Source organism: Hyperolius riggenbachi, chromosome 10 (assembly GCF_040937935.1).
Source record: "Hyperolius riggenbachi isolate aHypRig1 chromosome 10, aHypRig1.pri, whole genome shotgun sequence".
In the NCBI taxonomy this organism is placed as follows: domain Eukaryota; kingdom Metazoa; phylum Chordata; class Amphibia; order Anura; family Hyperoliidae; genus Hyperolius; species Hyperolius riggenbachi.
In genome coordinates, this window is record NC_090655.1 from 158,831,596 (window position 1) to 158,854,710 (window position 23,115).

Genomic DNA, 23,115 nt, shown 5'->3' on the forward strand with positions numbered 1-23,115 from the left:
CAATCCTGTATTACCTCACGCGTGGGGTCCTTCACGACCAACGAGAAGTGAAGACTTTTTCTAAGGAGCAGCGACCGACTACTACAAAGACCGAGTGGGGACGGGACTGCCCTACACGCTTATACAAGTGGTTGCCTTAAAGCAACCTACACTTGTGAGTATATTTATTCTTAATTTTAATCCCTTTATCTGAAGATAATACACCATCAGGGCTCCTGGTATCCCTGCGGTTTTTTTTTCTTTTCTTTTCTCCACAACTGACCAGGATATCTCCGGATAGCTGCTTGCTATCCAACTGCGCTCGGATAGCACAGCCCGGATAGCTAATACTATTCAAATTCGGTATTCGAGCTCGAATAGTGAAAAAAGAGCTAGGATATCCGAGTACCTCGGATATCCTAGCTCAGATGAGCACCACTGATTGTAGCCAATCTAGACTCTCTCCTGGAGCAAATCCCCCCCTTATATAAGGCAGGCTCCGCCGGCCATTACACTCACTCGTGTTCCTGCAATAGTGAGAGAAGGGACAGTTGTTGGCAGACTCCCATAGGGAAAGATTAGTTAGGCTGTTATAGGCTTGTTACCTTGCTCCTGGTTGATTCTTATTGCTAAAATAGCACCCCACAACAGCTCTTTTGAGAGCTAATCTTGTTCTTGTGATCTATTTTTTTTCTGTGTGTCCCACTAAAACTTGTGTTGCATAAACAGCCTTGCTAATTCATACTGTGTGTGTGCCACTGCCAGCAAGGCCCAGCACATTCACGGACTACCTGTGTGTGAGACAGGTGCACATTGTAATACCCAGTACTGCATATACCTAGAGATGAGCGTAATGGCGTAATTACGATTTCGCGAAATTTCGCGTAATTAGTGTAATTACGTTTATGGCCGTAAGTACATAATCGTAATGAAGAAGGATTTCGTGAAATTTCGCGTAAGCATAATTTTCGCATTGCAACGGGTATTCCGAAATTAATGCGTATGGCCATGCTCCCGAAGCGGAAAAGTTGACGCATGGATCAATGTTAGGTAGCCGCCGACTTTAAGGGTTAATAGCAAAGCCCCCTTAAATGCTAAGAGCCTCAAATTTGGAGAATATATTAAGGAGATCAGGAGGAATAAGAGGAAAAAATTTTTTTTCAAAAAGACCTTATAGTTTTTGAGAAAATCGATGTTAAAGTTTCAAAGGAAAAATGTAAACATTTAAAAACCCGCCGACTTTAACGGTTAATAGCAAAGCCTGCTTAAAGTTTAGGAACACCAAATTCCCAGGGTATATTAAGGGGATCAGTGGGAATAAGAGGAAACATTTTTTTTTTCAAAAAGACCTTATAGTTTTTGAGAAAATCGATTTTTAAGTTTCAAGGGCGAAAATGTCTTTTAAATGCAGAAAATGTCAGGTTTTTTTTGCACAGGTAACAATAGTGTATTATTTTCATAGATTCCCCCAAGTGGGAAGAGTTTTACTTACTTCGTTCTGAGTGTGGGAAATATAAAAAAAACAACAACGTGGGGTCCCCCCTCCCAGACCTCTTTAACCCCTTGTCCCCCATGCAGGCTGGGATAGCCAGAATGCGGAGCACCGGCCACGTGGGGCTCCGCACCCTGACTATACCAGCCCGCATGGTCCATGGATTGGGGTGTCTCGGAAGGGGAGGGGCAGCCATGCTTTCCCCTCCCCCTCCGAGCCCTTGTCCAATCCAAGGACAAGGGGCTCTTCTCCACCTCCGATGGGCGGTGGAGGTGGAGGCCGCGATTTCCTGGGGGGGGGGGGGGGGGTTTCATGGTGGAATCTGGGAGTCCCCTTTAAAAAGGGGTCCCCCAGATGCCCACCCCCCCTCCCAGGAGAAATGAGTATAGAGGTACTTGTACCCCTTACCCATTTCCTTTAAGAGTTTGGGCTCCAAGCAGACCAATGGGGTTCCTTGGAGCCAAAATACAAAGATGCTTTAGAGAGCTCTGAGCTATATAGCTCAGAGCTCTGTCGGGTCCGTGCAGCGCAGACGCGTATGCGGCGGCGGCGGCGAGTGACGTCGGGTGCGGCGTAGTTACAATGTAACAAAGTTGTTACATTGTAATAACTTTGTTACATTGTAACTGATAGAACATTTCCGAGGCTATTTCGAGGGATCATTTATTTAAAGGGACAGGTAAGTATTAATGGTTAATTAAGAATATTAAAGGACTTTTTTCGTGGTTATGTTTTTTGTTCAATTAAAATACTTTTTCTAAGTGTTTGTGTGTTTATTTACTTTTAACTAAATGGGTAAGGGGTAAAAGTACCTCTATACTCATTTCTCCTGGGAGGGGGGGTGGGCATCTGGGGGACCCTTTTTTAAAGGGGACTCCCATATTCCACCATGAACCCCCCCCCCCAGGAAATCGCGGCCTCCACCTCCACCGCCCATCGGAGGTGGAGAAGAGCCCCTTGTCCTTGGATTGGACAAGGGCTCGGAGGGGGAGGGGAAAGCTTGGCTGCCCCTCCCCTTCCGAGACACCCCAATCCATGGACCATGCGGGCTGGTATAGTCAGGGTGCAGAGCCCCACGCGGCCGGTGCTCCGCATTCTGGCTATCCCAGCCTGCATGGGGGACAAGGGGTTAAAGAGGTCTGGGAGGGGGGACCCCACGTCGTTTTTTTATATTTCCCACACTCAGAACGAAGTAAGTAAAACTCTTCCCACTTGGGGGAATCTATGAAAATAATACACTATTGTTACCTGTGCAAAAAAACTGACATTTTCTGCATTTAAAAGACATTTTCGCCCTTGAAACTTAAAAATCGATTTTCTCAAAAACTATAAGGTCTTTTTGAAAAAAAAAATTTTCCTCTTATTCCCACTGATCCCCTTAATATACCCTGGGAATTTGGTGTTCCTAAACTTTAAGCAGGCTTTGCTATTAGCCGTTAAAGTCAGCGGTTTTTAAATGTTTACATTTTTCCTTTGAAACTTTAACATCGATTTTCTCAAAAACTATAAGGTCTTTTTGAAAAAAAAATTTTTCTCTTATTCCTCCTGATCTCCTTAATATATTCTCCAAATTTGAGGCTCTTAGCATTTAAGGGGGCTTTGCTATTAACCCTTAAAGTCGGCGGCTTTTTTATATTATACGGAGCGTTACGGTTTAACGCGAAATTACGGTAGCGTTTAATGCGAAATTACGGCATGAACGAACGGCGAAATTACGCGTTGAAAATTACGCTTACGGTATTTTCAATTACGATTTTAATGGCAATTACGCTACTGTAATTTCGCATTGTAATCGCAAATTTCGCATGCGTAATTTTAGTAATGCGAAATTACGAAAATTTCAGCTCAACTCTACATATACCTACCTGTTCTGTTGAGTCCACCCACCTCATCACTGCATATATCTACCAGTTGTGTTAAGTGAACCCACCTCATCACTGCATATACCTACCTGTTGTGTTTAGTGAACCCACCTCATCACTGCATATACCTACCTGTTGTGTTGAGTGCACCCACCTTATCACTGCATATACCTACCTGTTGTGTTCAGTGCACCCACCTCATCACTGCATATACCTACCTGTTGTGTTGAGTGCACCCACCTCATCACTGCATATACCTACCTGTTGTGTTCAGTGCACCCACCTCATCACTGCATATACCTACCTGTTGTGTTGAGTGCACCCACCTTATCACTGCATATTTCTACCTGTTGTGTTCAGTGAACCCATCTCATCACTGCATATACCTACCTGTTGTGTACAGTGAACCCACCTCATCACTGCATATACCTACCTGTTGTGTTGAGTGCACCCACCTCATCTCTGCATATACCTACCTGTTGTGTTTAGTGAACCCACCTCATCACTGCATATACCTACCTGTTGTGTTTAGTGAACCCACAATAGTCATCATGTTGGACTATGCTGTACAGTGTACATCCTGTGACATGTATGCATGCCTTGATCAGCGGATTGAGGGTGTTTACTGTTGCCCTGGGTGTGTGCGTGTTGCTCAGTTAGAGGCGGAATTCGCAGAGCTAAATAAGCATCTCGCAACACTGAGACGCATACACAACATGGAGATGAGCTTGGATCTCACGATCCAGACACTGGATGGAATCGGTGAAGATGAGGTGGGTGGAGTAAAGCCGGAGCAAGAAGCAGAGGTAGCCGCTAGTTGGGTCACAGTTAGAAGGGGTAGGGGAAAAAGTGACAGGGAGGCTAGTCCCGAGTTGTCCCTCACTAATAAGTATGCTTGTTTGCGTAATATTGGGGAGGATGATTCTGGAGTAGCAATGCTGCAGCAGGATGTGCTCCTTAGCAACCAAGGGGCAGACTGCTGTAACGAGAAAGGGAATAGGAGTGCAGCTAAGGCTAGACAGGTACTGGTGGTAGGGGATTCAATTATTAGGCGCACAGATAGGGTAATCTGTCGAAGAAACCGTGAATGCCGTACAGTCTGTTGCCTCCCGGGTGCTCGGGTTCGGCATGTAGCGGAAATAATTGACAGATTATTCGGTGGGGCTGGGGAAGACCCAGCTGTCATGGTACACATTGGCACCAATGACAAAGTTAGTGGGAGATGGAAGGTCCTCAAAAATGATTTTCAGGTACTTGGAGATAAACTTAAAGCAAGGACCTCCAAGGTGGTGTTCTCTGAAATACTGCCAGTGCCACGCGCTACATCTGAGAGACAGAGGGAGCTTAGGGAGTTAAATAAGTGGCTGAGAAATTGGTGTAGGAAGGAAGGGTTTGGGTTCCTGGAGAACTGGGCAGACTTTGCAGTCGGCTACAGGTTCTACAGCAGGGATGGGCTGCACCTTAATGGGGAGGGTGCAGCTGCATTGGGGGAGAAGATGGCTAAACGGTTGGAGGAGATTTTAAACTAGGATCTGAGGGGAGGCGGGAGGATAAAGTCTCAATATGTAGACAAGATAAGGTAAAAAGACAGTGGGAGCCTAACATTATGGGGGGTGGAGAGGGGGGTGGAGACAGTGTAAAGATTAAGGAGGTTGGTAAAACTTCAAGTAGCCCATTTCGTGTAAACAAAATTGGTAAATGTGTTGGTAAAAATATAAAGTGCATGGTAACCAATGCTCGGAGCTTGCAAATAAAATAGACGAACTAGAGTTCATTCTGAATGACAAAGGCTATGACATTGTGGGAATAACCGAGACATGGATGGATGAAAGCCATGACTGGATAGCTAATTTAAAAGAATACAATGTGTTTAGGAGGGATAGAACAGGGAAAAAAGGTGGAGGGGTTTGTCTCTTTGTTAAGAATTCTTTTACAGCTGTCCTCAACGATGAGATGGAGGAAGATTGCGAAGATGTGGAGTCCGTTTGGGTAAATATTCATGGTGGAAATAAAAGTTGCCAATTGCTTATTGGGGTATGCTACAGACCACCTCTTATTAATGAAGCTGCAGAACTGCGATTACTACAGCAGATTGAAAAAGCTGCAAGTAAAAACGAGGTCATAATTATGGGCGACTTCAACTTTCCAGACATTGACTGGGGTATTGAGGCTACCCATTCTGGTAAAAGCAGCAGATTTCTGGCAGCACTACAGGACAATTACTTGACTCAAATGGTAACGGAACCAACTAGGGAGGATGCGTTACTGGATCTGATCATTTCTAATAGACCAGATAATGTATCAAATGTGCAGGTTCAAGAACATTTGGGAAATAGTGATCACAACATGATAACGTTTGATCTGGTGACTGATAGGCCACGGGGCAGCGGGACCACTAAAACTATGAATTTTAGAAAAGCAAAGTTCAATCAAATTAGGCAGGCACTAAGTTTGGTGAACTGGGATAATGTACTACAAGGGGACGACACTGAAGGGAAATGGCAAGCTTTTAAACGTATTCTCAATCAATATTGTAGTATGTATATCCCATATGGAAACAAAATGTCTAGGAATAAAAAAAGGCCTCTATGGATGAATAGAAAGGTTAGGGATAAAATGAAGAGGAAAAAGAATGCCTATAAGGTCCTAAAACAGGAGGGGACTGAGGCTGCACTAAGCAATTATAAGGAGTGCAATAAAAATTGTAAAAAAGAAATTAGGCTGGCAAAGATCGAAGCTGAAAATCAAATCGCTAGGGATATCAAATCTAACCCAAAAAAGTTTTACAAGTACATCAACTCTAAAAAAAGAAAGGTTGATTGTATAGGAATCCTAAAGGATGAGGGTGGGAACTCAATGGTGGACGACCAAGGTAAGGCAGAGTTATTAAATGCTTTCTTTGCTTCTGTCTTCACAAAGGAAACAGCACTGTTGCAAATTACAGAGGCAGAAGAGTCTCAATCTTCTAACTGTAATATTAAATACTTAACGCAGGAAGAAGTAAAGGCAAGACTAAATAAATTAAAAATAGACAAGGCACCAGGCCCGGATGGCATGCATCCTCGGGTCCTAAGAGAATTAAGTTCAGTTATAGCTAAGCCCCTTTATCTTATCTTTTGTGACTCTCTTGCAACTAGCAGAGTCCCAGTGGATTGGCGTACAGCCCACGTTTTCCCATTATTTAAGAAGGGCAAAAAATCTGATCCAGGAAATTATAGACCTGTAAGCTTAACATCAGTTGTATGCAAACTATTTGAGGGGTTACTAAGAGATACTATACATGACTTCATAGTAGAAAATAATCTTATTTCTCAGCATCAACATGGGTTTACTAAAGACAGGTCCTGTTTGACTAACATGCTCAGCTTTTATGAGGTAGTGAATGCTAATATGGATATTGGGAATGCTGTAGATGTGATATACTTGGACTTTGCAAAGGCCTTCGACACTGTTCCCCACAGAAGTCTGGTGCAAAAGTTGAGGATGCAAGGACTGGGGAAGAGTTTGTGTGCATGGATAGGGAACTGGCTAATGGACAGAAAACAAAGAGTTGTGGTCAATGGATCGTACTCAAAATGGGAGACTGTTAGCAGTGGGGTCCCACAGGGGTCTGTACTGGGTCCAGTGCTCTTCAATTTATTTATTAATGACCTAGTAGATGCAGTAGTGAGCAATGTTGCTATTTTTGCAGATGATACAAAATTGTGCAGAATCATCAACTCTCAGGAAGATAGTGTCATATTGCAACAGGATCTGGATAGGATGGCTATATGGGCACATACATGGCAGATGAAATTCAATGTTGACAAATGTAAAGTCATGCATTTTGGTCGTACCAATGGTCTAGCACCATACAAAATAAATGGGATACAGTTGGGAACATCAAACTTGGAGAAGGACTTAGGAGTACTCATCGACAACAAGTTAAATAATCGTACTCAATGCCAAGCCGCTGCAGCTAAAGCGAACAAAATTTTGGGATGCATTAAAAGGGAAATAAAAACTCGAGATGCTAGCATAATATTGCCCCTGTTTAACTCTCTAGTAAGGCCACATCTGGAATATGGAATTCAGTTCTGGGCACCACATTACAAAAAAGATATTGCAGTTTTAGAGCAGGTGCAGAGACGAGCTACAAAATTGATACGTGGGATGGAAGGTCTCGCTTACCAAGAAAGGTTAGATAAACTGGGTTTATTTAGTCTAGAGAAAAGACGCCTTAGAGGAGATCTAATTAACATGTATAAATACATCAGAGGGCAATATAATAGCTTGGCGGATGAGCTTTTTGTCCCTAGGCCTTCTCAAAGGACTAGAGGACATGAGCTGCGCATGGAGGAAAAACGTTTTAGCCATTTATTTAGGAAAGGGTTCTTTACAGTAAGAGTGGTTAAGATGTGGAATGCATTGCCACAGGAAGTCGTTATGGCAAACTCTATACCTGCATTTAAAGGGGGCTTAGATGCTTTCCTTGCGTTGAAAGACATCCATGGCTACAATTACTAGGTTATGCCTAATGATGTTGATCCAGGGATTTTATCTGATTGCCATCTGGAGTCAGGAAGGAATTTTTCCCATTTGGGGCTAATTGGACCATGCCTGGTGGGGTTTTTTTCGCCTTCCTCTGGATCAACAGGGGTATGTGGGGGACGGGCTGGAGTTGTACTTTGTACTGGTTGAACTCGATGGACGTATGTCTTTTTTCAGCCAAAATAACTATGTAACTATGTAACTATGTAACCCACCTCATCACTGCATATACCTACCTGTTGTGTTCAGTGAACCCACCTCATCACTGCATATACCTACCTGTTGTGTACAGTGAACCCACCTCATCACTGCATATACCTACCTGTTGTGTTGAGTGCACCCACCTCATCTCTGCATATACCTACCTGTCGTGTTTAGTGAACCCACCTCATCACTGCATATACCTACCTGTTGTGTTGAGTGCACCCACCTTATCACTGCATATATCTACCTGTTGTGTTCAGTGCACCCACCTCATCACTGCATATACCTACCTGTTGTGTTGAGTGCACCCACCACATCACTGCATATACCTACCTGTTGTGTTCAGTGTACCCACCTTATCACTGCATATAACTACCTGTTGTGTTCAGTGAACCCACCGCATCACTGCATATACCTACTTGTTGTGTACAGTGAACCCACCTCATCACTGCATATACCTACCTGTTGTGTTGAGTGCACCCACCTCATCTCTGCATATACCTACCTGTTGTGTTTAGTGAACCTACCTCATCATTGCATATACCTACCTGTTGTGTTGAGTGCACCCACCTTATCACTGCATATACCTACCTGTTGTGTTCAGTGCACCCACCTCATCACTGCATATACCTACCTGTTGTGTTGAGTGCACACACCTCATCACTGCATATACCTACCTGTTGTGTTCAGTGCACCCACCTCATCACTGCATATACCTACCTGTTGTGTTGAGTGCACCCACCTTATCACTGCATGTTCCTACCTGTTGTGTTCAGTGAACCCACCTCATCACTGCATATACCTACCTGTTGTGTACAGTGAACCCACCTCATCACTGCATATACCTACCTGTTGTGTTGAGTGCACCCACCTCATCTCTGCATATACCTACCTGTTGTGTTTAGTGAACCCACCTCATCACTGCATATACCTACCTGTTGTGTTTAGTGAACCCACCTCATCACTGCATATACCTACCTGTTGTGTTCAGTGAACCCACCTCATCACTGCATATACCTACCAGTTGTGTTGAGTGCACCCACCTCATCACTGCATATACCTACCTGTTGTGTTCAGTAAACCCACCTCATCACTGCATATACCTACCTGTTGTGTTGAGTGCACCCACCTCATCACTGCATATACCTACCTGTTGTGTTCAGTGAACCCACCTCATCACTGCATATACCTACCTGTTGTGTTCAGTGAACCCACCTAATCACTGCATATACCTACCTGTTGTGTTGAGTGCACCCACCTCATCTCTGCATATACCTACCTGTTGTGTTTAGTGAACCCACCTCATCACTGCATACACCTACCTGTTGTGTTCAGTAAACCCACCTCATCACTGCATATACTTACCTGTTGTGTTGAGTGAACCAACCTCATCACTGCATATACCTATCTATTGTATTGAGTGCACCCACCTCATCACTGCATATACCTTCCTGTTGTGTTCAGTGAACCCAAAGCTGGGCAGGATGATGATGAATATGATGATACGGATCCCACATGGGTTCCAAAGAGACAAGATGACCAAGGGGACAGTTCAGAGGGGGAGTCAGAGAGGAGTAGGAGGAGACAAGTTCCTGAAAGAGGCAGGGGGAGCTCGTCGTCAGAAACAGCTGGTGTTCAGTGAACCCACCTTATCACTGGATATACCTACCTGTTGTATTCAGTGAACCCACCTTATCACTGCATATACTGTACCTACCTGTTGTGTTCAGTGAACCCACCTCATCACTGCATATACCTACCTGTTGTGTTCAGTGCACCCACCTCATCGCTGCATATACCTATTTGTTGTGTTCAGTGAACCCACCTTATCACTGCATATACCTACCTGTTGTGTTCAATGTCCCACCTTTTTACTGCATATACTGTACCTACCTGTTGTGTTCAGTGAACCCACCTCATCACTGCATATACCTACCTGTTGTGTTCAGTGAACCCACCTCATCACTGCATATACCTACCTGTTGTATTCATTGAACCCACCTCATCACTGCATATACCTACCTGTTGTGTTGAGTGAACCAACCTCAACACTGCATATACCTACCTGTTGTGTTCAGTAAACCCACCTCATCACTGCATATACTTACCTGTTGTGTTGAGTGAACCAACCTCATCACTGCATATACCTATCTATTGTATTGAGTGCACCCACCTCATCACTGCATATACCTACCTGTTGTGTTCAGTGAACCCACCTTATCACTGCATATACCTACCTGTTATGTTCAGTGAACCCACCTCATCACTGCATATACCTACCTGTTGTGTTCCGTTCACCCACCTTATCACTGCATATACCTACATGTTGTGTTGAGTGAACACACCTCATCAATGCATATACCTACCTGTTGTGTTCAGTGAATCCACCTCATCACTGCATATACCTACCTGTTGTGTTGAGTGCACCCACCTCATCACTGCATATACCTACCTGTTGTGCTCAGTGAACACACCTCATCACTGCATATACCTACTGTCACAGACCGCTAGGCCGGTCTGCGGGTGGGTCAGTCAATCAGCGTCAGAAATCCTCTCACACGGTCATTTGTTCATCACGAAGGGTAACCCGCGTTCGCAATATGATGAACTGACTCGCGAAGGGAACGTTCTGATACCAACCGATTCACCACACACATACAATTCAAAGATCTGCCACCAAGCGAGTTACACAGCCCGCTACTGTAATTTTACTAGGACTTGGAGAACGCTCTATTAACCCTTCGCAGTATGCAGGAACCTGGGTCAGATCGTTATATCTGGGCCGGGTTCTCACATACGGGTTATAAGTGTATACTTCACATACGGGTTATAAGTGTATACTTCTATTAAACACAGGGTAGCGATTTCAGGAGAATAGGTACGATTGTGTTTGTTTAGCAACAGGTCATAACCGCTAAACGATTTTTAAATGTTTAATAACAAAAATGCATTACATACAGTTATATACACCTATTAACACATAAACACAGAGCTTAAAAATAAAAAGGAATAAACTCAGAAAGTTCTTACTTAGTTAACTGAGCAGTCCATTTGAAGCATGAAGAAAATAGTCCAGTTTAAAAGTAGGCATTCAGGTTAAAAGTCCTTTGTACACTGCAGGCGTTGGCTCTCCTTAGCGCCTGCATAGACGTTCCTTAGTCGATGGAATTTGGAGAACTGCGGGAGGAGTTCCTCGCAACATTTTTTACTGATCTGAGTTTTGGGGCGGTCACTACCTGGAAAGTAGGTGTGTTTAAGGCAGGGTTACCTCCTGGCAGTCAGGTTGCCACCCACAGACTCGGAGCAAGGAATGTACCAATTATTAATAATTTGTGTAATTCCGCCCCAGATTGGCATATTGCCAATCCGAGACTATATTCCTAAGCAGCTTGCGACCCTCTATTAAACGAGGCTATACACGCCTAGTCTGTCGCACTCGCTCTAATCATGTGAGTGATAGAACTGATTTCTGGGTATCAGGAAATGTGTTTGTTGTCTTTCTGTGCCAAACCTATTTTGAATTATTAATACATTAAGGATTCCTTTGTTTGAGCCTCTGAGTTTGGAGGGAATTTTGAATTTCAACCAGTTTGAGCTGGCTTGGGGAACATGAGCTGGGTGACCAAATGGCTTCTCGGCAGGGGAGTTAGCCACTTGTTAAATTCTTTCCTGACCTGAACAGGATGTGGGGGGAAGGTTACTGTACTCTCTGCAATTCTTTAAAAAGAAGAGCAAAAGAAAGGTATTTGTTATTCTACTCAGGGCTGACAGTAACTGTGCGGGGCCATACGAAAATCGTTGGCGTTTACGCGCACGACTTTCCGTAATGTTCGTCACACCTACCTGTTGTGTTCAGTGAACCCACCTCATCACTGCATATACCTACCTGTTGTGTTCAGTGCGCCCACCTCATCACTGCATATACCTACCTGTTGTGTTGAGTGAACCAACCTCATCACGGCATATACCTTCCAGTTGTGTTCAGTGCACCCACTTCATCACTGCATATACCTACATGTTGTGTTGAGTGAACCCACCTCATCACTGCATATACCTATCTATTGTATTGAGTGCACCCACCTCATCACTGCATATAACTACCTGTTGTGTTCAGTGAACCCACCTCATCACTGCATATACCTTCCTGTTGTGTTCAGTGCACCCACTTCATCACTTCATATACCTACATGTTGTGTTCAGTGAACCCACCTCATCACTGCATATACCTACCTGTTGTGTTGAGTGCACCCACCTCATCACTGCATATACCTACCTGTTTTGTTCAGTGCACCAACCTCATCACTGCATATACCTACCTGTTGTGTTCAGTGCACCCACCTCATCACTGCATATACCTACCTGTTGTGATGAGTGCACCCACCTCATCACTGTATATGCCTACCTGTTGTGTTCAGTGAATCCACCTCATCACTGCATATACCTACCTGTTGTGTTCAGTGCACCCACCTCATCACTGCATATACCTACCTGTTGTGATGAGTGCACCCACCTCATCACTGTATATGCCTACCTGTTGTGTTCAGTGAATCCACCTCATCACTGCATATACCTACCTGTTGTGTTGAGTGCATCCACCTCATCACTGCACATAGCTACCTGTTGTGCTCAGTGAACTCACCTCATCACTGCATATACTTACCTGTTGTGTTTAGTGAACCCACCTCAACACTGCATATACCTATCTGTTGTGTTGAGTGCACCTGCCTCATCACTGCATATACCTACCTGTTGTGTTCAGTGAACCCACCTCATCACTGCATATACCTACCTGTTATGTTCAGTGAACCCACCTCATCACTGCATATACCTACCTGTTGTGTTCAGTGCACCCACCTCATCTCTGCATATACCTACCCGTTGTGTTCAGTAAACCCACCTCATCACTGCATATACTTACCTGTTGTGTTGAGTGAACCCACCTCATCACTGCATATACCTATCTGTTGTATTGAGTGCACCCACCTCATCACTGCATATACTTACCTGTTTTGTTCAGTGAATCCACCTCATCACTGCATATACCTATCTGTTATGTTCAGTGAACCCACCTCATCACTACATATACCTACCTGTTGTGTTCAGTGAACCCACCTTATCACTGCATATACCTACCTGTTGTGTTCAGTGAACCCACCTTATCACTGCATATACTGTACCTACCTTTTGTGTTCAGTGAACCCACCTCATCACTGCATATACCTACCTGTTGTATTCACTGAACCCACCTCATCACTGCATATACCTACCTGTTGTGTTCAGTGAACCCACCTCATCACTGCATATACCTACCTGTTGTTTTCAGTGAACCCACCTTATCACTGCATATACCTACCTGTTGTGTTCAGTGAACCCACCTTATCAATGCATATACTGTACCTACCTTTTGTGTTCAGTGAACCCACCTCATCACTGCATATACCTACCTGTTGTATTCACTGAACCCACCTCATCACTGCATATACCAACCTGTTGTGTTGAGTGCACCCACCTCATCTCTGCATATACCTACCTGTTGTGTTCAGTAAACCCACCTCATCACTGCATATACTTACCTGTTGTGTTGAGTGAACCCACCTCATCACTGCATATACCTACCTGTTGTATTCACTAAACCCACCTTATCACTGCATACACCTACCTGTTGTGTTGAGTGAACCAACCTCAACACTGCATATACCTACCTGTTGTGTTCATTAAACCCACCTCATCACTGCATATACTTACCTGTTGTGTTGAGTGAACCAACCTCATCACTGCATATAACTATCTATTGTATTGAGTGCACCCACCTCATCACTGCATATACCTACCTGTTGTGTTCAGTGAACCCACCTCATCACTGCATATACCTACCTGTCATGTTCAGTGAACCCACCTCATCACTGCATATACCTACCTGTTGTGTTCAGTGAACCCACCTCATCACTGCATATACCTACCTGTTGTGTTGAGTGCACCCACCTCATCACTGCATATACCTACCTGTTGTGTTCAGTGCACCCACCTCATCACTGCATATACCTACCTGTTGTGTTGAGTGAACCCACCTCATCACTGCATATACTTACCTGTTTTGTTCAGTGAATCCACCTCATCACTGCATATACCTATCTGTTATGTTCAGTGAACCCACCTCATCACTACATATACCTACCTGTTGTGTTCAGTGAACCCACCTCATCACTGCATATACCTACCTTTTGTGTTCAGTGCACCCACCTCATCACTGCATATACCTACCTGTTGTGTTCAGTGAACCCACCTCCTCACTGCATATACCTACCTGTTGTGTTCAGTGAACCCACCTTATCACTGCATATACCTACCTGTTGTGTTCAGTGAACCCACCTTATCACTGCATATACTGTACCTACCTTTTGTGTTCAGTGAACCCACCTCATCACTGCATACACCTACCTGTTGTATTCACTGAACCCACCTCATCACTGCATATACCTACCTGTTGTGTTCAGTGAACCCACCTCATCACTGCATATACCTACCTGTTGTGTTCAGTGAACCCACCTTATCACTGCATATACCTACCTGTTGTGTTCAGTGAACCCACCTTATCACTGCATATACTGTACCTACCTTTTGTGTTCAGTGAACCCACCTCATCACTGCATATACCTACCTGTTGTATTCACTGAACCCACCTCATCACTGCATATACCAACCTGTTGTGTTGAGTGCACCCACCTCATCTCTGCATATACCTACCTGTTGTGTTCAGTAAACCCACCTCATCACTGCATATACTTACCTGTTGTGTTGAGTGAACCCACCTCATCACTGCATATACCTACCTGTTGTATTCACTAAACCCACCTCATCACTGCATACACCTACCTGTTGTGTTGAGTGAACCAACCTCAACACTGCATATACCTACCTGTTGTGTTCATTAAACCCACCTCATCACTGCATATACTTACCTGTTGTGTTGAGTGAACCAACCTCATCACTGCATATAACTATCTATTGTATTGAGTGCACCCACCTCATCACTGCATATACCTACCTGTTGTGTTCAGTGAACCCACCTCATCACTGCATATACCTACCTGTTATGTTCAGTGAACCCACCTCATCACTGCATATACCTACCTGTTGTGTTCAGTGAACCCACCTCATCACTGCAAATACCTTCCTGTTGTGTTGAGTGCACCCACCTCATCACTGCATATACCTACCTGTTGTGTTCAGTGCACCCACCTCATCACTGCATATACCTACCTGTTGTGTTGAGTGCATCCACCTCATCACTGCATATACCTACCTGTTGTGCTCAGTGAACCCACCTCATCACTGCATATACCTACCTGTTGTGTTCAGTGAACCCACCTCATCGCTGCATATACCTACCTGTTGTGTTCAGTGCGCCCACCTCATCACTGCATATACCTACCTGTTGTGTTAAGTGAACCAACCTCATCACTGCATATACCTATCTATTGTATTGAGTGCACCCACCTCATCACTGCATATACCTACCTGTTGTGTTCAGTGAACCCACCTCATCACTGCATATACCTACCTGTTATGTTTAGTGAACCCACCTCATCACTGCAAATACCTACCTGTTGTGTTCAGTGAACCCACCTCATCACTGCATATACCTACCTGTTGTGTTCAGTGCACCCACCTGATCACTGCATATACCTACCTGTTGTGTTGAGTTAACCAACCTCATCACTGCATATACCTATCGTATTGAGTGCACCCACCTCATCACTGCATATACCTACCTGTTGTGTTCAGTGAACCCACCTCATCACTGCATATACCTACCTGCTATGTTTAGTGAACCCATCTCATCACTGCATATACCTACCTGTTGTGTTCAGTGAACCCACCTCATCACTGCATATACCTACCTGTTGTGCTCAGTGAACCCACCTCATCACTGCATATACCTTCCTGTTGTGTTCAGTGCACCCACCTCATCACTGCATATACCTACATGTTGTGTTGAGTGAAGCCACCTCATCAATGCATATACCTACCTGTTGTGCTCAGTGAACCCACCTCATCACTGCATATACCTACCTGTTGTGTTGAGTGCACCCACCTCATCACTGCATATACCTACCTGTTGTGTTCAGTGCACCCACCTCATCACTGCATATACCTACCTGTTGTGTTGAGTGCACCCACCTAATCACTGTATATGCCTACCTGTTGTGTTCAGTGAATCCACCTCACCACTGCATATACCTACCTGTTGTGTTGAGTGCATCCACCTCATCACTGCATATACCTACCTGTTGTGTTCAGTGCGCCCACCTCATCACTGCATATACCTACCTGTTGTGTTTAGTGAACCCACCTCAACACTGCATATACCTATCTGTTGTGTTGAGTGCATCCACCTCATCACTGCATATACCTACCTGTTGTGTTCAGTGAACCCACCTCATCACTGCATATACCTACCTGTTATGTTCAGTGAACCCACCTCATCACTGCATATACCTACCTGTTGTGTTCAGTGCACCCACCTCATCTCTGCATAAACTTACCTGTTGTGTTGAGTGAACCCACCTCATCACTGCATATACCTATCTGTTGTATTGAGTGCACCCACCTCATCACTGCATATACCTACCTGTTTTGTTCGGTGAACCCACCTCATGACTGCATATACCTACCTGTTGTGTTCAGTGAACCCACCTCATCACTGCATATACCTACCTGTTGTGTTCAGTGCACCCACCTCATCACTGCATATACCTACCTGTTGTGTTCAGTGAACCCACCTCCTCACTGCATATACCTACCTGTTATGTTCAGTGAATCCACCTCATCACTGCATATACCTACCTGTTGTGTTCAGTGAACCCACCTTATCACTGTATATACCTACCTGTTGTGTTCAGTGAACTCACCTCCTCACTGCATATACCTACCTGTTGTATTCACTGAACCCACCTTATCACTGCATATACTGTACCTACCTGTTGTGTTCAGTGAACCCTCCTCATCACTGCATATACCTACCTGTTGTGTTCACTGAACCCACTTCATCACTGCATATACCTACCTGTTGTGTTGAGTGCACCCACCTCATCACTGCATATACCTACCTGTTGTGTTCAGTGCACCCACCTCATCACTGCATATACCTACCTGTTGTGTTGAGTGAACCCACCTCATCACTGCATATACCTATCTGTTGTGTTGAGTGCACCCACCTCATCACTGCATATACCTACCTGTTGTGTTCAGTGAACCCACCTCATCACTGCATATACCTACCTGTTGTGTTGAGTGAACCCACCTCATCACTGCATATACCTATCTGTTGTGTTGAGTGCACCCACCTCATCACTGCATATACCTACCTGTTGTGTTCAGTGAACCCACCTTATTACTGCATATACCTACTACTGTGTTCAGTGAACCCACCTCATCACTGCATATCGAGTAGAAATCACCAGAAAACCGATCATACCTCCCCGGGACAGTGCCGGACCCAGGACAGGCCAATCCAACAAGACAGAAGCAAGAAAGGGGGGTGTCTGCACGATATCCCTTGAATCAAGTTCCTTTATTATGGACTTTATCTTACTCATGAGTAAGAACCGTTGGGTTCGAAACATGTCAGCTATATGATGTGTGATTCGGTGTGGATACGTCCATAATAAAGGAACTTGATTCAAGGGATATCGTGCGGACGACCCCCCCCCCCCCTTTTTTGCTCATCACTGCATATACTGTACCTACCTGTTGTGTTCAGTGAACCCACCTCATTACTGCATATACTGTACCTACCTGTTGTGTTCAGTGAACCCACCTCATCACTGCATATACCTACCTGTTGTATTCACTGAACCCACCTCATCACTGCATATACCTACCTGTTGTGTTGAGTGCACCCAGCTCATCTCTGCATATACCTACCTGTTGTGTTCAGTAAACCCACCTCATCACTCCATATACTTGCCTGTTGTGTTGAGTGAACCCACCTCATCACTGCATATACCTATCTGTTGTATTGAGTGCACCCACCTCATCACTGCATATACCTACCTGTTGTGTTCACTGAACCCACCTCATCACTGCATATACCTACCTGTTATGTTCAGTGAACCCACCTCATCACCACTCATCACCATATACCACTCCGTGCATACCTGTTTACTGCACCTGTGTGACTGCACATTGTATTAGTCAAGTCAGTGCATACCTTTCACTTCATCCCCCCCTGATATGGACAAAATTAACAAAACAGGTAGAGCAAGAGCGTCTGCATGGCCAGAGGAAGGCCACCCAGCAGGTCTGTGCATGGTCGTAACAGGAAGAACAAGGTCGTGTTGATGTGATTAGGCGACACTATGGACATAACGTGTGAGGAGGAGGATGATGAAGTACCTGCTGTTGGTGCAGTTTTGGAGGTGTCTGAAGCAAGCAAAGCTGGGCAGGATGATTATGATGATTATGATGATACGGATCCCACATGGGTTCCAAAGAGACAAGATGACCAAGGGGACAGTTCAGAGGGGGAGTCAGAGAGGAGTAGGAGGAGACAAGTTCCTGAAAGAAGCAGGGGGAGCTCGTCGTCGAAACACCTGGTGGCAGTGTCCGGGGCCATGTATCACCACCTATGGACAGCCAGCCAACATGCCCTTCAATGTCAGCTGCTGAGGCCACCATAGTGCCATCACCCCAGGGGGGCTCAGCGGTTGGGACATTTTTTAGTGTGTTTGCCTCAGATCGGAGCAATGCCATCTGTTCTCTCTGCCTCCAAAAATTGAGCCGTGGAAAGGCCAACACTCACAAAGGGACAAGTGCCTTACAAAGGCATCTGGAGAAAAGGCACAAACTGCAATAGGAAGAGCACCTGAGCAAAAGCAGCACACAAAAGAAAAGCCACCCTCCTTCTCTTCTTCCTCCTTCAGGTGCAGCATCTTCTGCTGCTTTCTCCCTTGCACCTTCACAGCCACCCTCCTCCACTCCGCCTTGAGCAGTTCCTGCTCCTCTGCCCACAGCAGCCAGGTGTCCGTGAAGGAAATCTTTGAGCGGAAGAAGTCGATTTCTGCCAGTCACCCCCTTGCCCGGCGTCTGACAGCTGGCGTGGCGGAACGGTTAGCTCGCCAGCTGTTACCATACAAGCTGGTGGACTCTGAGGCCTTCTGTAAATTTGTGGCCATTAGGAAACCACAGTGGAAGATGCCAGGCCGCAATTATTTCTCTAAAAAGGCAATACCCAAACTGCACCGTGAAGTGGTGAGGCAAGTTGTGTCATCTCTGGCACACAGTGTTGGGTCAAGGGTCCACCTAACCATGGATTCCTGGTCTGCCAAGCACGGTCAGGGCTGCTACATTACTTACACAGCCCATTGGGTCAACCTGGTGACCGATGGCAAGCATGGAGTACGTGCTAGCAGGCAGGCCTCCTGCCACCTCCTCTCCGCCTGCTACAACCTCTTCTCTGTTGTCATCCTCCTCCTCCTCGGCTGGTGCCGCGATCTCCTCTCCAGCTACATAGCCCCATCTCCCCAGGGCCTATGCTACATGCCAGCTACGACGGTGTCACGCCATCTTAGACATGTCTTGCCTCAAAGCGGAGAGTCACACTGGAGCAGCTCTCCTGGCTGCTCTTAACAAACAGGTGGATTAGTGGCTGACCCCGTACCAGCTGGAGATCGGCAACGTGGTGTGTGACATTGGCAGCAATTTCCTTACCGCTTTGAATTTGGGAAAGCTGACACATGTACCCTGAATGGCACAGGTGCTCAATCTAGTCATTCAAAGATTTCTGTCAAAGTACCCAGGCTTAGACGTCCTGAAGCAGGTCATTGCGGTCTTACATGGCCATGGCACGCTTTGCGGACTATCAGCGGAGAAACAACTTGCCGGTGAGACGCTTGATATGTGATAGCCCGATTCGCTGGAATTCGACCCTCTACATGTTCTCTCGCCTGCTAGAACAGGAGAAAGCCGTCACCCAGTACCTGTACAATTACAGTAAAAGGACACAATCTGGGGAGATGGCGATGTTTTGGCCGAACAACTGGACACTGATGCGAAATGCATGCAGGCTTATGCGGCCGTGTGAGGAGGTAACCCAACCTGGTGAGTCACAGTGAAGGCACCATCAGCAACTTGATCCCGTACGCTTACTTTCTGGAGCGTGCCATGCGTAGAGTGGTGGATCAAGCTGTGGAGGAGCATGAAGAGGTACAGTTACAGCAGGAACAGTTGTGGGAGAAATTTACATCAGAACCAGATGTTTCCTCAACACCTGCGGCAGCACAGAGGGGGGAGGAGGAGGAAGAGTCGTGTGGAGAAGAGCAGTCAGACTCAGATGATGAATAAGGTGTTTCTGTGGAGGAGGAGGAGGCAGCGGCAGAAGAACAACTGCAACAGGCGTCGCAGGGAGCTTGTGCTGCTCCACGTTCCCGTGGTATTGTTCGTGGCTGGGGGGAGGAGGAGGACTTACCTGACGTCACTGAGGAAGAGCAAGAGGAGATGGAAAGTACGTCTGAAAACTTTGTGCAGATGGCATCTTTCATGCTGTCCAGCCTGTTGAGGGACCCCCGTATAAAAAACTCAAGGGGAATAAGCTGTACTGGGTGGCTACGCTACTAGACCCTCGGTATAGGCACAAAGTGGCGGACATGTTACCAAGTCACCTGAAGGCAGAAAGGATGCAGCATATGCAGAACAAGCTGGCAAGTATGCTTTACAATGCGTATAAGGGTGATGTCACAGCACAACGCAATAAAGGTACCACTGCCAGTAATCCTTCTCCCATGTCCACGCAGCCAAGGACAGGACGCTCCAGCGATCTCATGGTGATGTCAGACATGCGGACATTCTTTAGTCCAATTTTATAAACACTAGGATAGAAGAGATGAGGGGAGTGAAACTGACAGCCAACAAAGGTTTAGAAATATATCAAAAGACACTTTATTAACACAACAAAATTCACATAAAACCCATAAATAAAAAATGCACAGCAGCTAGGTGGCCACCCCGCAAACAAACCGGCGCCCTCACACACATGCACACGATCAACTCATAACACTGACGCACTGGGCAAAGAAAGGGACCTCTATGACCTATGGTCCCAAAGGTAGAGGCCAATGGTAAGTATGGAAAAAGCTGATCAGCAAGTCCTCAAAATCCTCAGAAGTTTGGACAGCAATACACTTGTGTAGGCAAGATGATTAGTATACAGTTCCAAAGAAACAAATCCGCACCCCAGGCGGTAGTGTTAGCAAGCAGCCACATCAAGGATTAGTGTTGCAAAAGCAGCAGGATAAAGCAGTGCAAGCCAATAAAGTAGCGTTCAGTGCAGGCACATCATGTATAAGCTTGTCTTACCGACCAGTTGCGGATTGCAATATTCAGCAGGCAACAATACCTCCTATAGAACGGTTTGCTGTGTCAGCAGGGCAAGGATGAAGTTAGCCCAATCATGGAGGTAAAGGATGGCACGGAAAGTAGCCTCCGTGATGAGGGATCCAGCCAGAATGGCTACCGTCCGATGTAATGTGCAGTGCAACAGTTCAGTACTGCGTAATGTCGCCCAGCGGCAAGGGCGGTGGATCCCACACAATTCAGTGACCTGCTGGACTGGTCGTAGACTGTGACAGGCCCTGGTAGGCGGCAGGGGGGCCCCTTTCTAGCTGCAAAGCGTGTCCACGCCACACAAGCCCGACATGTTTCGCTGGCCAAACGCCAGCTTTCTCAAGGGAGGCGTGGTAGATAGAGTGCTCCATTGATAGGAGCCTTTTGAAGGCACCGCCAATGCGGCGGAAGTGCGTGAACTCCCAGCAGGCACCGCGCCCCCCATCCATCGGCCGGAAGCAGGAAGAAGAAAAATACCTGCGCTCCAGGCAACAGACAAGGGGGCGGGTACGCGCTGTAACCCACTCCACCAAGCCCCGCACATGGAACGCAGGAGTCAAAACAACGCTGCGTTACCAGACGGGGAAAGGGGAGGAGGAAAACCGGAGCGCAACGCAAATCCATCTCAAACATAAGTCGTCAAACATAGATAATAAACTCATAAATCTTCATAACCGAGGTATGTATCACACAATAACCTTACAATGAATAAATATAATAAATGGCTTACTAAATACCCAAAACCAGAACCGACCTCATTAAATATAGAAAAATGTATGGCCAATATAGTAAGTGCCATACTGGGTGCATATAAATGCATTTAAAGCGGAATATAACCCTGCATTTCAACTTTGCTCTAAAACATTATTTACAGTATATTATATGCAACCAGCATTTTTTTTTTTTACTAGACCAGCATTGGAAGGGTTACACAGGGCATTAAAGTCCCTAGAGATTTCTGCAGACGAATCCGAACTTGAGTTAGATACTTTTTGTTTACAAATATGTGTTTATTATGACTCATCTCTCTCACTGAGAAGGAGCTTGGAGGACAGCCAAAGAGATGTATCTATTGATAAACAGTTACACACTAACTAAATAGAATGTAACCATCTGAATGTCTGCACGGAACTTAAAACCTCTGTGTTTAACCCTTCCAATGCTGGTCTAGTAAAAAAAAAATGCTTTTTGCATATAATATGCTGTAAATAATGTTTTAGAGCAAAGTTGAAATGCAGGGTTATATTCTGCTTTAAGAAAAACGCAGATTTATAGGGGAGAGGGAAAATACCCAATCAGTCTCCCAAAATAAACTGAAAGGTCAGTACTCAATAAGGGCATAAAGCTAAAACTGCAGTGGGACGCAGGTGAAGCGTCGCGGACATCAAAGCGGGAGGAATGGTGAAAAACCAAATGATTCATTGAGCCCTGGGGGCTCAGTGGCTGCCAGCTCATAAATCCAACGAGCCTCTTTTTGTAAGAGTAGGCGGTCCAAGTTGCCACCCCGTATTGTGCCATGTAAACGATCCAGACCAATAAAACGGATCTGATCATATCTGCCGCCATGCACGGTTCTGAAGTGGCGGGCCACCGGAGTTAAAAGAGACAGGTCAAACTGGCCACTTTCTCTGTCTTTCTTTTTGCCCCTAATGTTGGTAATATGTT